The sequence below is a fragment of the Pan troglodytes genome, chromosome 7 (genome assembly GCF_028858775.2).
Source record: "Pan troglodytes isolate AG18354 chromosome 7, NHGRI_mPanTro3-v2.0_pri, whole genome shotgun sequence".
NCBI lineage: Eukaryota > Metazoa > Chordata > Mammalia > Primates > Hominidae > Pan > Pan troglodytes.
The window spans coordinates 46,065,910-46,078,559 of NC_072405.2; the positions used below are offsets into that span (position 1 = coordinate 46,065,910).

Below are 12,650 nucleotides of genomic sequence, written 5' to 3' on the forward strand. Positions count from 1 at the left end.
TGTCCAGGATATGACATGTACAGTTGTTCCTCTGTATCTATTAGGGATTTGATCCAGGACTTCCCACAGACACCAAAATCCACAGATGTTCAAGTCCCTTACATAAAATGGCATAGTATTTTCCTATAACCTACACACATCCTTCCATATAATTTAAATCATCTCTAGATTACTTATAATACCTAATACACTGTAAATGCTATGTAAATAGTTGTTTTACTGAATTGCTTAGGGAATAATAACAAGAGAAAAGTCTGTACATGTTCAGTACAGATGTAATCATCCATTTTTTTCCCAAATATTTTTGATCAAAGCTTGGTTGAATCCACAGATATGGAACCAATGGATATGGATGCTAATTCTAGTAATTTAAGATAGGTTATAATAAAATAATGATACATGTTGCAATCTCTAGGCTAATCATTGTGTTCACTTTGGCAACACATACACTAAAATGGGAAGAATACAGAGAAGCTTAGCATGGCCCCTTGAGCAAAGATGGCAGGCAAATTCTAGGGTAATCACCAAAGAACAATAAAAGAATGTACAGTTAACAAGATTGAGAGTAGGGAAGCGGAATAATTTTTTAAATGCATGAATAATCCAAAGAAGGAGAGAAAGGGGAAAAATTAACAAAAAAAACCACGTAGAACAAATAGAAAGTAAATTGTAAGATGATGGGTTTAAATCATAGTGTCAGTAATTAAATATAAGTGGTCCAAAGATGCCAATTAAAAGACAAAGATTGTGAGACTGGATAAAAATAAACCTCAAATATAAGGATATGAAAAGAAAAGTTGTGTGGCAGTTTTAAAACATAGCCACAAATCCTTTGGCACCCCTCTTATTAAGAGATGGGGTCTGTCTCCCTTCCCCAATCTGTGTGGGCATGTGGTTCCTTCAACCAATACAGTACAGAAGAAGTAACACTGCGGGACTTTTGAGGCAAGAGCGTAAAAGTCTATGCAATTTATGCCTTGTTTGGTGAAAGTCACCTTTGGAGCTCTGAGCCACTGTGTGAGAAATCTGACTACTCAAGTCGGCCATTTTATAAGGAAGTCCAAGTAGGCACTACAATCAACAGTCCTAGCTGAGTCCAGTCTCAAGTTAGCCCAGTCCAGGTAACAGACATGTGATTGAAGAAGTCTCCAGATTCTAGCCCCCAATCATTCACATCTTTCCAGCCAAGACTCCAGACAATGTAGAACAGATATAAAGTGTCCCTGCTAAGCTCTGTCCAAATTCCTCACCCACAATACCTATGAGCATAACAAATTGTTTGTTGGTTTATGCCACTAAGTTTTGGGGTGGTTGGTTATGCAGCAGCACAAAAATGGAAAAAGTTGAAGCTAAAAGGATGAAAAAGATACATCAAGCAATCAAAAGAAAGCTTGTGTAGCTAGACAAATATCAGACAAAGTAAACTTTAAGGCAAGGGGTTTTACTGAATGATATTTCCTAACAATAAAGGGATCAATTCAATTAAAAAAAAGTTGCAAGTCTAACTTTGTATACACATAATAACGTAGCCTCAAAATAAATAAAGCAAAAACTGACAGAACTAAGGGAGAAAAATTTAGATCCACAAGTACTGTTGGAAATGTTAACATACCTAAGTAAATTTTAAAGTACTGAAGTAATTCTAAGGATATTCTCTGATGACAATGAAATTGAGCAAGAAGTGCAAAACAGAAAGATAACTAGGAAATCCCCAGATATTCAGAAATTAAGGAATATACTTTTCTAAATATGCATGAGTAAAAGTGAAAAAACTCATTAAAATATCAAGCTTCTAGTTAACAAAAAAAATACCACTAATAACAAGAAAAGGCAAGTCACAGAATGGGAGAAAATATTTGCAATATATATATATGGAAATCAGAAAATATTTTGAACTGAATGGCAATGAAAATAACATATCACGAGTTATTGGATGCAACTATAGCCAGGAATGGTGGCTCACTTCTGTAATCCCAGCACTTTGGGAGGCCAAGGTGAGAAGATCACTTGAGCCCAGGAGTTCAAGACCAGCCCAGCCAACAGCAAAAAGCAAAACCCCATCTCTACAAAAAATACAAAAATTAGCTGGGTTATAGTGGTGCACGCCTGTAGTCCCAGCTACTCAGGAGGCCGAGGTGGGAGAATCACTTAGACCCGGGAGATCAAGGCTGCAGTAAGCAGTGTTCATGCCACTGGACTCCAGCCTGGGCTACAGCAAGAAACCTTGTCTCAAAAAAAGAAAAAAAGAAGTATTGAATACAACTAAAATAGAGACAAAGGGAAATGTATAGCCCACTATAGCCCACGACAACTACCAATATGGCTGAACATGTTTTTCAACTAACAATACCAAATATTGGAAAACTGTTTGAAGTATCTATTATAACATGTACCTAAGTGGTGACATAGCAATTACACTCCTGTTATACCCAACATTAATGAGTAAATATGTGCCCCAAAAGATGTGGACAGGAGAGTTCATGGCAGGTTTCTTAATAATAGCCAGAAAATAGACACAGCACAAATGCCCATGAATAATAACATGAGTGAACAAATTGCATGGTTTATTCTACAGTGGAATACTCCTCAACCACAAAAAAGAATGAGCTACTGATGCATACAACAACACGGAGGAATCTTGCAAATAGAATGCTGCCCAAAAGACAAGAGTACATACCTAACAATTCCAAAACTAATCTACACTGACATGTATCAGAACAGTGGTTACCTTGGGATGGGGGTGGAGGGAGGATTGACTGGGAAGGGACATTTCTAGATTACAAATAATATTCCATGACTTAATCCAGATGTGGTTACATAAGTGTATAGTGTGTAAAAATTAATTGAGCTGTACACTTAAAATCTGTGCATTTTATTATTATGTATGTTGTACTTTAATTTTTTAAATGAAGCTTTTTTAAAAAAGCAAAAGGAAAATAAACATAAAATTCCAGAAAGTGGCTGGGCGCAGTGGCTCACGGCTATAATCCCAGTATTTCAGGAGGCTGAGGCAGGTGGATCACCTGAAGTCAGGAGCTCGAGACCAGCCTGGCCAACATGGTGAAACTTCATCTCTACTAAAAATACAAAAATTAGGGCAGACATGGTGGCTTCTGCGTGCAATCCCAACACTTTGGGAGGCTGAGGCGGGTGGATCATGAGGTCAGGAGTTCGAGACCATCCTGGCCAACATGGTGAAACCCCGTCTCTACTAAAAATACAAAAATTAGCCAGGAGTGGTGGCAGACGCCTGTAATCCCAGCTGCTCGGGAGGCTGAGGCAGGAGAATCACTTGAACCCGAGAGGCAGAGGTTGCAGTGAGCCGAGATTACACCACTGCACTCCAGTTTGGGCAACAAGAGTGAAACTCCTTCTCAAAAAAAATAAAATAAAATAAAATTCCAGAAAGTGGTCATTTCTGGAGCAGAGACCAGAAGACAGAAGAGGAGAGGCTAACATTTATATATACAATGCATACACCCTTTTGTATGCATCAAATATTAAGTGCTAACAAACACATTATATTAGTAAAAAACAAATTCTTCAAATATTTACCACGCATGTACTGAACTCCAGAAGAATTTTAAAAGTAAAATGAATATAAATGACTCTCACTGATGTTTAAATACACGAAGACAATTGCATTAATTTAATAAGTGCCCTCCTAACATCATGCTGATTGTACCTTCAAGAGACTACTTTGTATGACGTAGGGCCATAAGCATGACAGGCATTATTGAATGCATACTGTCTGTTGGGCACAGTTGTGAATGCTTTACATGCATTTAATTGTCATATAACCCTATGAGGCCGGTACTGTTATCACCCCAATTTAACAGATGGGGAAACACACACAGGGAGTTCAAGTGATTTGCTGGTGGCCTCACAGCAGGCAAGCAGTCGAGCCAGCATTTGAAGACTGCTTTTGAATGGCTGTTTGGTTTCAGAGCCTACTCGCTCTACCTCTGCACCACTCTGCCTCTTTTAAGGAGCACAGCTCCCATTTCTGGGAATTTTCCACCATGCCCCTGACTTCCAAAGAGGACTGAAATGGAGTTGCAGGGTGTCCATAGAGAGAGGGGCTTGTGACATGTCTGTAATTACAATGACAATGAATTACGTTGTCATCACTGACAATAACTATCATAATAAACATTGAGCCCTCATTGTTCTATATCACAGAGTATATTAAAAAGTTGCTATGATTAAACAATTAACAGGTTTTTTAATTCCAGATCTTCACTAAGAAATAACCTGGATCAGCCAGGCACGGTGACTCCCGTTTGTAATCCCAGCACTTTGGGAAGCCGAGGCGGGTGGATCACCTGAGGTCAGGAGTTCGAGACCAGCCTGGCCAACACGGCGAAACCCCGTCTCTGTTAAAGATATAAAAATTAGCCTGGAGTGGTGGCGTGTGCCTGTAATCCCAGCTACTGGGGAGGCTGACACAGGAGAATCGCATAAACCAGGGAGGCAGAGGTTGCAGTGGGCCGAGATCACACCACGGCACTCCAGCCTGGGTGACAGAATAAGACTCCCTCTCAAAATTAATAAATAAACAAACTAACTAAGAAATAACCTGGATAAATTATCTTCTCTCTCTGAATTATCTTCCATCCTTTTCTGGCTTATGGCACCCACGACTTTTTTTTTTTTTTTTTTTTTTTTTTTTTTTTTTTTTTTTTTTGAGACGGAGTCTCACTCTATCGTCCAGGCTGGAGTGCAGTGGCGCAATCTCGGCTCACTGCAAGCTCCGCCTCCTGGGTTCACGCCATTCTCCCGCCTCAGCCTCCTGAGTAGCTGGGACTACAGGTGCCCACCACCACGCCCAGCTATTTTTTTGTATTTTTAGTAGAGACGGGGTTTCGCCATGGTAGCCAGGATGGATCACCTACGACTTTATAAATGCCCTTGAGTTTTTCATGATCTGTGGCTTATTTCTCCCCCAGGAAGATAGCATTTGTTTCTGATTCTTCTTTGCTTTCTTGCGGGGCATGTTACTTAGACATGGAAGGTGCTGAGGAAATATCTGTGTAATATCTGTGAAATAGCTGAATCCATACATGACAAATAAATAAAGATGACGTCAAACATCCAAGGTCTTTGCAAAACCTCCCACATATCCCTTGGCCTTGCCCGTCATATTCACTGCTGTAACCCTGAGATTTAGAAAAGAGCCTGTAAGTTGTAAGTGCTCACTCAATACCAAGTTTTGGTTGAATGAATGAAAGCAGGAATGACAGATAATTCTGGCAGTTTGTAAAATATCTGTAGACCAAGACTTATCTCTGTGAAAGGCTTTGCTGACACTGGAATGAGTCGACATGTCTACCAACTCAGAGGGATAAGGAAAAGGCACTATACTGCTGGGTCCTGATAAGAGAAGAAGGCGTCTACAATGCTGGAGTGGACAGCAGGCTGGAGGGAGAATCATTTTGAGAAAGCCCATGTATGCAGCAGGTGCAAGTCTCCCAGGTTTGCGGTGAGCAGTTCTTACCTTGCACAGGGGAGGATAGGGATGAGGGTAAATGTCTTCAGTATCTTTGAGAATTTTCTTTTTTCATCTTTTTTTTTTTTCTGAGATAGAGTCTCGCTCTGTTGTCCAGGGTGGAGTGCAGCTCACTGCAGCCTCCAACTCCTAGGCTCAGGCCATCCTCCTGCCTCAGCCTCTTAAATGGCTGGGACCACAGGTGCACCACCACACTTGGCTAATTTTTTTTTTAATTTTGTAGAGACAGGGTCTCACTATGTTGACCAGACTGGTCTCAAATTCCTGGCCTCAAGCAATCCTCCTAAGCTTGGCCTCTTAAGCCTAGCGAGAATGTTCTTTCCTTGACTAGTGAAAGTTCAGCTGTGTCTGCCAGGCTGAGCAAGTGGAGCTCCGGGGTCAGGTGGGTGGAAGAAGTTCCCGTCCTCAGTCTCCCTGCTCCACTCCTGTCTCTTTGGCGATGGGGAAGGCATGTGATGGCCTTTTTAAGGATAGAACATCACGAGTCATCTGGAACCACCTCTTGGGGAAAGACTGTTCTCTTCCCTTGAAAAGCATGCGTTGTTCTTCCAGGACAGATGCTTGACTTCCTTCCTCCCCCTCCTCTCCACCCTTCCCTTCCCACCCTAGCCTCTCCTTGAAGCTGTCTTGCTTCCTCTTCTCTCTACTCCTGCCTTTTTCTCTGGTCCTCAGCGGGGAAAGCCAGAAGCCTAATCACAGGAGCAGAAAAAATCTCCAAACCAATACACAGAGCCCAGGAGAAATGATCTGGAGCAAAGTGCTTCTCAGGGGCTCGTGCAGCAGAAAATCAGAACCTGATCATCTGGCCTGATGTGTCTGTTCATATCCTTTGATTGCAGAAGATCAAGTTCTGGCCATCACACATGTTGATGTCTGATACAAGGCATTGCTTAGCAAAGCCCTGAACTCTGCCTCCCACCACCACCCCCAAGGCTAAGTGAGGTCAGGGGTGCTGACATTGGCCTGGCCTCATCACTCTCTGACTCTGAGACTCAGAACCTAGTATCAGGGAGATTTCATCCCCAGACCTCCTTGTCTTCTGGGGGCCTACATTCACTCATTCAGAACATTCTGAGTGAGTTCTTATGTCACCTGCCTCAACAACTTTGGTTCTCCGCTTCCAATTATTTCTATCTTGGTCCATTTTCCCAGCTCTTTCTCTTTCCAACACTTTTCTCTCTGTCTCCTTCATTTCTTTCTGTTCCAGGTGCTTCACATGGCCCTGTCTGCAGGCGCCTGTCCTGTCTCTGTCTCCGGGAGCGTTCTCCTCCATCCTCCCTCCTTCCTGGGGACTCTGGGAAGTGCCTGAGTGTGGCCTTGCAGGTTGCGCCACCGCTTTCATCCCAATCCAGGTGGCTGCAATCCAGTACAGGATTTACGCTGCCCTGACCCTGAGCCGTCAAGAAGGAACAGCCAGATTAATGGGGTGGGCGGGCTGGGGTAATAATCGTTTGTTTGATGTGACAAGCCTGATAGGCGTTGATTTACTTACAGACTGATGGGCTTTTAATTGAGCACGCCATCCTAGTCACTTCAAAGGCAGGGGAAGTTGACAAGGGGCCCCTTTCACGAGGGCTCCTGGTGACTGACAGGCCCCCTCTGCTAAGACTCCCGCCTGGCCCAGGACCGGCCCGGGCAGCCCTCACCCGGCTCTGTAGCAAAGGAACACATTTTCTGTAACTCAGAAATGGCCTTTTGTCTGCTGCCAAGGAAGGCAGCCCCTGCTCGGAAGGCCTCGCATCCCTCAGAAGGTTGAGGAATAAGGAGGAATGGGGGATCCTGAGATGGGGCTGCAGAAAGGGCCTGGAGGAGGTGGGGGAGATTCCAGGCCCTTGATGTGCAAAATGGCTACTTTGTTCTGACGTCCTGTGCTGAGTCAGCCTCCTCCACCTCACTTTCTCCCCCTTCTCCTCACTTCCTCCCTCTCTCTCTCTCTCTCTCCATATGTATGTGTGTGTGTATTATATATGTATATATGTATTATATATATAATATATATCAAAATATATTTTTTATATATTATATTTATATTATATATACATATATACTACATATATGAATATATATTCATATATAATACATATATATGAAAATTTATATATATATTATATATATTTTATATATATATAATACATATATATAAAATTTTCTAATTTTTTTAAAAAAAATTAGAGACTGGGTCTCATTATGTTGCCCAGGCTGGTCTCAAACTCCTGGGCTCAAGGGATCCTCTAACCTTGGCCTCCCAAAGTGCTGGGATTACAGGCGTGAGCCACTGGGCCTGGCTGCTCCCTCTGTTCAATCCCTTCTTTTTGTATTATCCTTCCCAGTTCTCAGGCCCCTTCCTTCTCCCCCTCTTTCTCCTCCCACTTCCTCCTTCCTTCTCCCTCACAGGAGAGGCCAGAAAAGGTGGAGTCAGCTCCTAATGTCCCTGGAGTAGTGGCCCGTCCACAGCAGCCCCCTCCTCCCTGACAGCCACCCTTCTTCCCCCAGGCTGTAGGCTGTGAAGCCTTCAGACCAGGACCCCCTTGGACTTGGAGGTGGGGCCTTTACAGCAAACCCCTCTCTCCTATAGACAGCACTACAATAAACAAGGGCCACAGACACCCACGCCTAAGGCCAGGGACTCAGGCTCAGTGCAGTTTCTGTCCCATTCTTGTTTGGTCTGGAAGATGCTAGACCAAATGTGATTAATATTAAAACAGAGGTTTTATTCTGTTTGAAATATTAGAAAACATTCTTTATCAAGGATGTTCTGTCAAAATGGATTTGCTTTGGTTTTGTTTTGTTCAAGTCCCATAGGACACAGTCCCTGACCTCTAGGAGGAGCGACCTTCTACATCAGCCCCCAAACTTCCTCACTAAGTGGGGAGTGGGGATGGAGGGGAGATCAGTGAGACTCCCACCCTGCAGGAGCTTTGAGTTCTAAGTCAGGCCCCTTTAGTGACTGCCAGAGACTGTAGGCAAGCCCTGTTCCCGGCATTCCTCTTTTTTTCCCTGTGGTAACTTACCCAAGCACACAGAGCCAGGCCCTGGCTAGAAAGACCATGGATTCCATCCCATCATTTCATTTGGAAAGGACTTTCTTTTCTTTTCTTTTCTTTTCTTTTTTTTTTTTTTTGACAGAGTCTTGCTCTGTCGCCAGGCTGGAGTGCAGTGGCTTGATCTCAGTTCACTGCAACCTCCGCCTCCCGGGTTCAAGCGATTCTCTTGCCTCAGCCTCCTGAGTAGCTGAGACTACAGGTGCACGCCACCACGCCCAGCTAATTTTTGTATTTTTAGAAGAAATGGGGTTTCACCATGTTGGCCAGGATGGTCTCGATCTCTTGACCTCGTGATCCACCTGCCTCGGCCTCCCAAAGTGCTGGGATTACAGGCGTGAGCCACCACACCTGGAGGCACTTTCACATATATTATCTTAATTAATCTTTTAACAACTGTGGGAGTAGATAAGTGCAATGTTATTATGCCCATTAGACAGATGATAAAATTGAGACTCAAAGGATGATGTGCTCCTAAGAGGCAAAACTGGGTCTCAAACTGGGGGATTCTCCTGCTTCTTCTTCCACCACCCCTCACCGCGTCCCAGTGACTATTGCCCCATTGCTCTGGAAGCTGCATTTTCTCACTCTAAACAGGTGGTTTAGAGGCCATGTATTTTTCCCCCTTTTAGGTTCTTCCCTGATTTCCCCACCCTCCTGGCCTCGGTGTCCAGAATCAGAAAGCCTCTAGCCCTAACCTTACAAGGCAGAGCTCTCCCGCTGGTGTCTGTCTCAAAGCTCACTTACAAATGTTGCCTGAGAGCCTGATATTCCCTCAAGATTTGCTGCTCCCAGCTCTCCTCTCATCCACAGAAGAAAGGGCCATAGGTGAGGTGCCTGGGCCTTTGGTTCTCTGCTGTGAAGAACGTGTTCACTAAAGTAGCTCATGACCTGTTGGAGGGATATTTCCCACTGCAGAGCTAAGCCCTAGGGCCAACGCTTGAGAGAAATCAATTAACTCTCCCTTCTCTGCCTCTATGCCTTGAATCTAATATTTCCACAGAAATATTAATGCCCTGAGATATTATGGCTTGTTTACACGTTGGTCCCCTCATTAGAGAGTCCAATCCTTTAGGGCAAGTACATACCTTTTCATCTTATATCGCCAGGGCTCAATAGTGCAAGTTTAGCTGAAATGTTTGTTGTTGAAAGTTTTGTTGGCCCAGACTGTGTGGTGGTTCATGCCTGTAATCTCAGCACTTTGTGAGGCCGAGGAGGGGGAATTGCTTGAGCCCAGGAGTTTGAGACCAGCCCGGGCAACAGGGTGAAACCCCATATCTACAAAAAATAAAAACATTAGCTGGGCATATTGGCATGCTCCTGTAGCCCCATTGACTCAAGAGGGTCAGGTGAGAGGATCAATTGGGCCTGAGAGGTCAAGGGTGCAGTGAGCTGTGAGCACACCACTGCACTCCAGCCTGGGTGACAGAGTAAGATCTTGTCTCAAAAGAAAAGAAAAGAAAACAGAAGAGAAGAGAAGAGAAGAGAAAGAGAAGGAACTAAGGAAGGAAGGAACGAACCAAGGAAGGAAGGAAGGAAGGAAAGTTGGTTTTGTGTGAAAGGCTGAATAGTGAACTGGTGGAGTCAAACAGCCTACGAGAATTTCAATCCCAGCTCCACTGCTTGACAGCTAGTGTTGGACAAGGCATTTAAATGTACCATGCCTCAGTCTCCTCATCTATAAAATGGGACAAAAATAGTACCTACCTCATAAAGTTACATTATGAGGCTTTCATGAGTTAATAACATATTTCATCTCATCTGCAATGCGCTGTTATTTTAGGTCCAACAAAGAAAGAAAACAACTGCTGTTAAATGATCAGTGACATGGTGCCTTTTTTATCAGTGTCAGAGATGTTTAAAATGTAGGGAAAATGCATCTTAGAATTGATTAGTGATCTCTGTGTGAAACACACAGAACAGTCGTTGGCACACAGCACCTGCTATGAGAGTGAGAGCTACTGTCTGTCATTGCTGTTGAACTGAATTCTCACAAGAACCTGATGATGAGTTCACTTAATCCTCATTTTACAGATGAGGAAATAGAAATTCAGAGAGCTGAAGTGGCTTGACCAAGCTCACTCTGCCAGGGAGTACGCGAAGGCATTTAAACCTGCCTTTGAGGTGCAATAATCTATTGTGATTACAGTTGCTGGCAGCCGCCCACCAAGCTACCAGGGAGTTAGGAGCTGGGTTTTGTTCTCAATTGCATTCTCTTTCCTTAATCTAAGCTTTTTTTCCCCTCTGGTATAATTAATCTCCTTATTCCTCCCCCTCCTCCTTTTTACTTGGCTCTGATCTTTCTACCTTTCTACTAATGGCTTCAGGTTTTACTGCATCTGCATTTGAAATTGTAAGCAACCTCAGATCTTTTATGGCGGTAGAGGGAGTATAAATAAATATAAAGGCAAAAACTGGCTTTTAAAGATGACAGGTAGCAAGAAAAAAGATAGAGAGAATATGCCCACAATCACATGTGGGGTGTGTAGGCTCCACATGGACACACTGAGGGACAGCCCAGCCAGTGCCCACCCAGACACCCTGCCCCCTGGCTCCCTCCAGCCTTCCGTGAGAGCTTCTGATGCCAAGTGCCCTGATAAAATATGCAGAAAGCTCCACATGCCCCTCAAGCCAGTTGTTGGCCACACCAGACTCTCCCATGAACCAGTGAGACACTATGGCTTGGAGGGGACGTTTGATGGGGGAGGGAAGTGGTTACAATTAACTGTTCTAGAACCTTCTCTGGCTCTGTTTTGCACCTCCAAAGAAGCAGCAGCTACTTGAAAGTGTAAGTTTCTAGCTTGCTATTGCAATGAGTCTGAAGCAAAGGAAGGAATCCTGTTACCTCCAAATGGAACCCATGTAAAAGGTATATCACTGTTTTTACCATCAAAAAAAAAGTCTTGACCAGGTACTGTGCCTCACACCTGTAATCCCAACATATTGGGAGGCTAAGGCAGGAGGATGCTTAAGGCCAGGAATTCGAGACCACCCTGGCAACATAGCAAGACCCCTTCTCTACAAGAAAAAAAATGTTTAAAATTTGCCAGCATAGTGACACACACCTGTCATCCCAGCTACTCTGGAGGATGAGGCGGGAGGATCGCTTGAGCCCAGGAGTTTGAGTCTGAAGGGAGCTAAGATCACAGAACTGCATTCCAGCCTGGTCAACAGAGCAAGACACTGTCTCTAAAACAAGGAAAGGAGAGGAGAGGAGAGGGGAGGGGAGGGGAGGGGAGGGGAGAGGAGGGGAGAGGAGAAAAGAAGAAAAGAAAAGAAAAGAAAGGCTCTAGGATATACTTTATTTGGGATTTTGTAGTAGTCGTCCCACAACCTTAAGTGGCTGTCACAGGTCACAGAAAGATGCCACTCCTGAATCATTCCCCCAAGTGATGAGCCCCAATATTCTGCCACTTCAGCCAGGTTTGCCACGCTCACCTTAACAGATAATGAATGAAATATGTCACAGTATCATACTGAGTTTTTTCCTCCCAAATAGGGAGGCCATGGGCCGGCTAGAGGGTTGTATTTGTGAATTTGCTTGAGTTTGTCAGGATGGGATCAGGAATGGTCAGTGGGGAGACGGTTTCTCCCAAACTTCTCCCCACTCTCCCACATGGCCTGTGACCTATTGAGTTAAAGGCTGGGTGAGGAAGAGGTTTTTAAAAGGACAATTGCATTTGGGAGGTTTGCCAGGGCGGGGAGGGAGAGCATGCCATCCTTCAGTAGCCTGAATGCAGCATACAGTCTTTCCAGTTCCGAATAAAATGTACTCAAGGCTCAGATCCATCAGACAAAGAAAGATACATCAGCAGAGGAGGGGAAAGATGAAAATGGGAGTCCAGCTCTTCATTCACGTACATGTAGTTCATCTCTAAGGCTTCCAAGAAAGCAGCCGCACACCAAATCCCTTCCGATGCTGTCTGTATCTGAGCCTCCTGTGAGATAATCCTCTTAATGGAATATTTAAGAAATGGGATATAAATCACCAACCTTTTATCTCACCTGCAGATTCATATACCATAGGACATATTGTGTATATGTCTATCTACATATAGATGGTTGCAGCTGCTTTTATGAGTGGATATTGCCATGTTTTT

The 12,650-nt window shown here is 43.9% G+C and overlaps 1 non-coding gene across 1 annotated transcript; it reads left to right on the plus strand.

The window, feature by feature from the left end:
- The first annotated feature begins 425 nt into the window (after window positions 1-425).
- On the plus strand, window positions 426-533 carry LOC112204257 (U6 spliceosomal RNA). The gene has a single exon (XR_002937832.1). It is a non-coding gene; the product is annotated as a U6 spliceosomal RNA (small nuclear RNA).
- The last annotated feature ends 12,117 nt before the right edge of the window (window positions 534-12,650 follow it).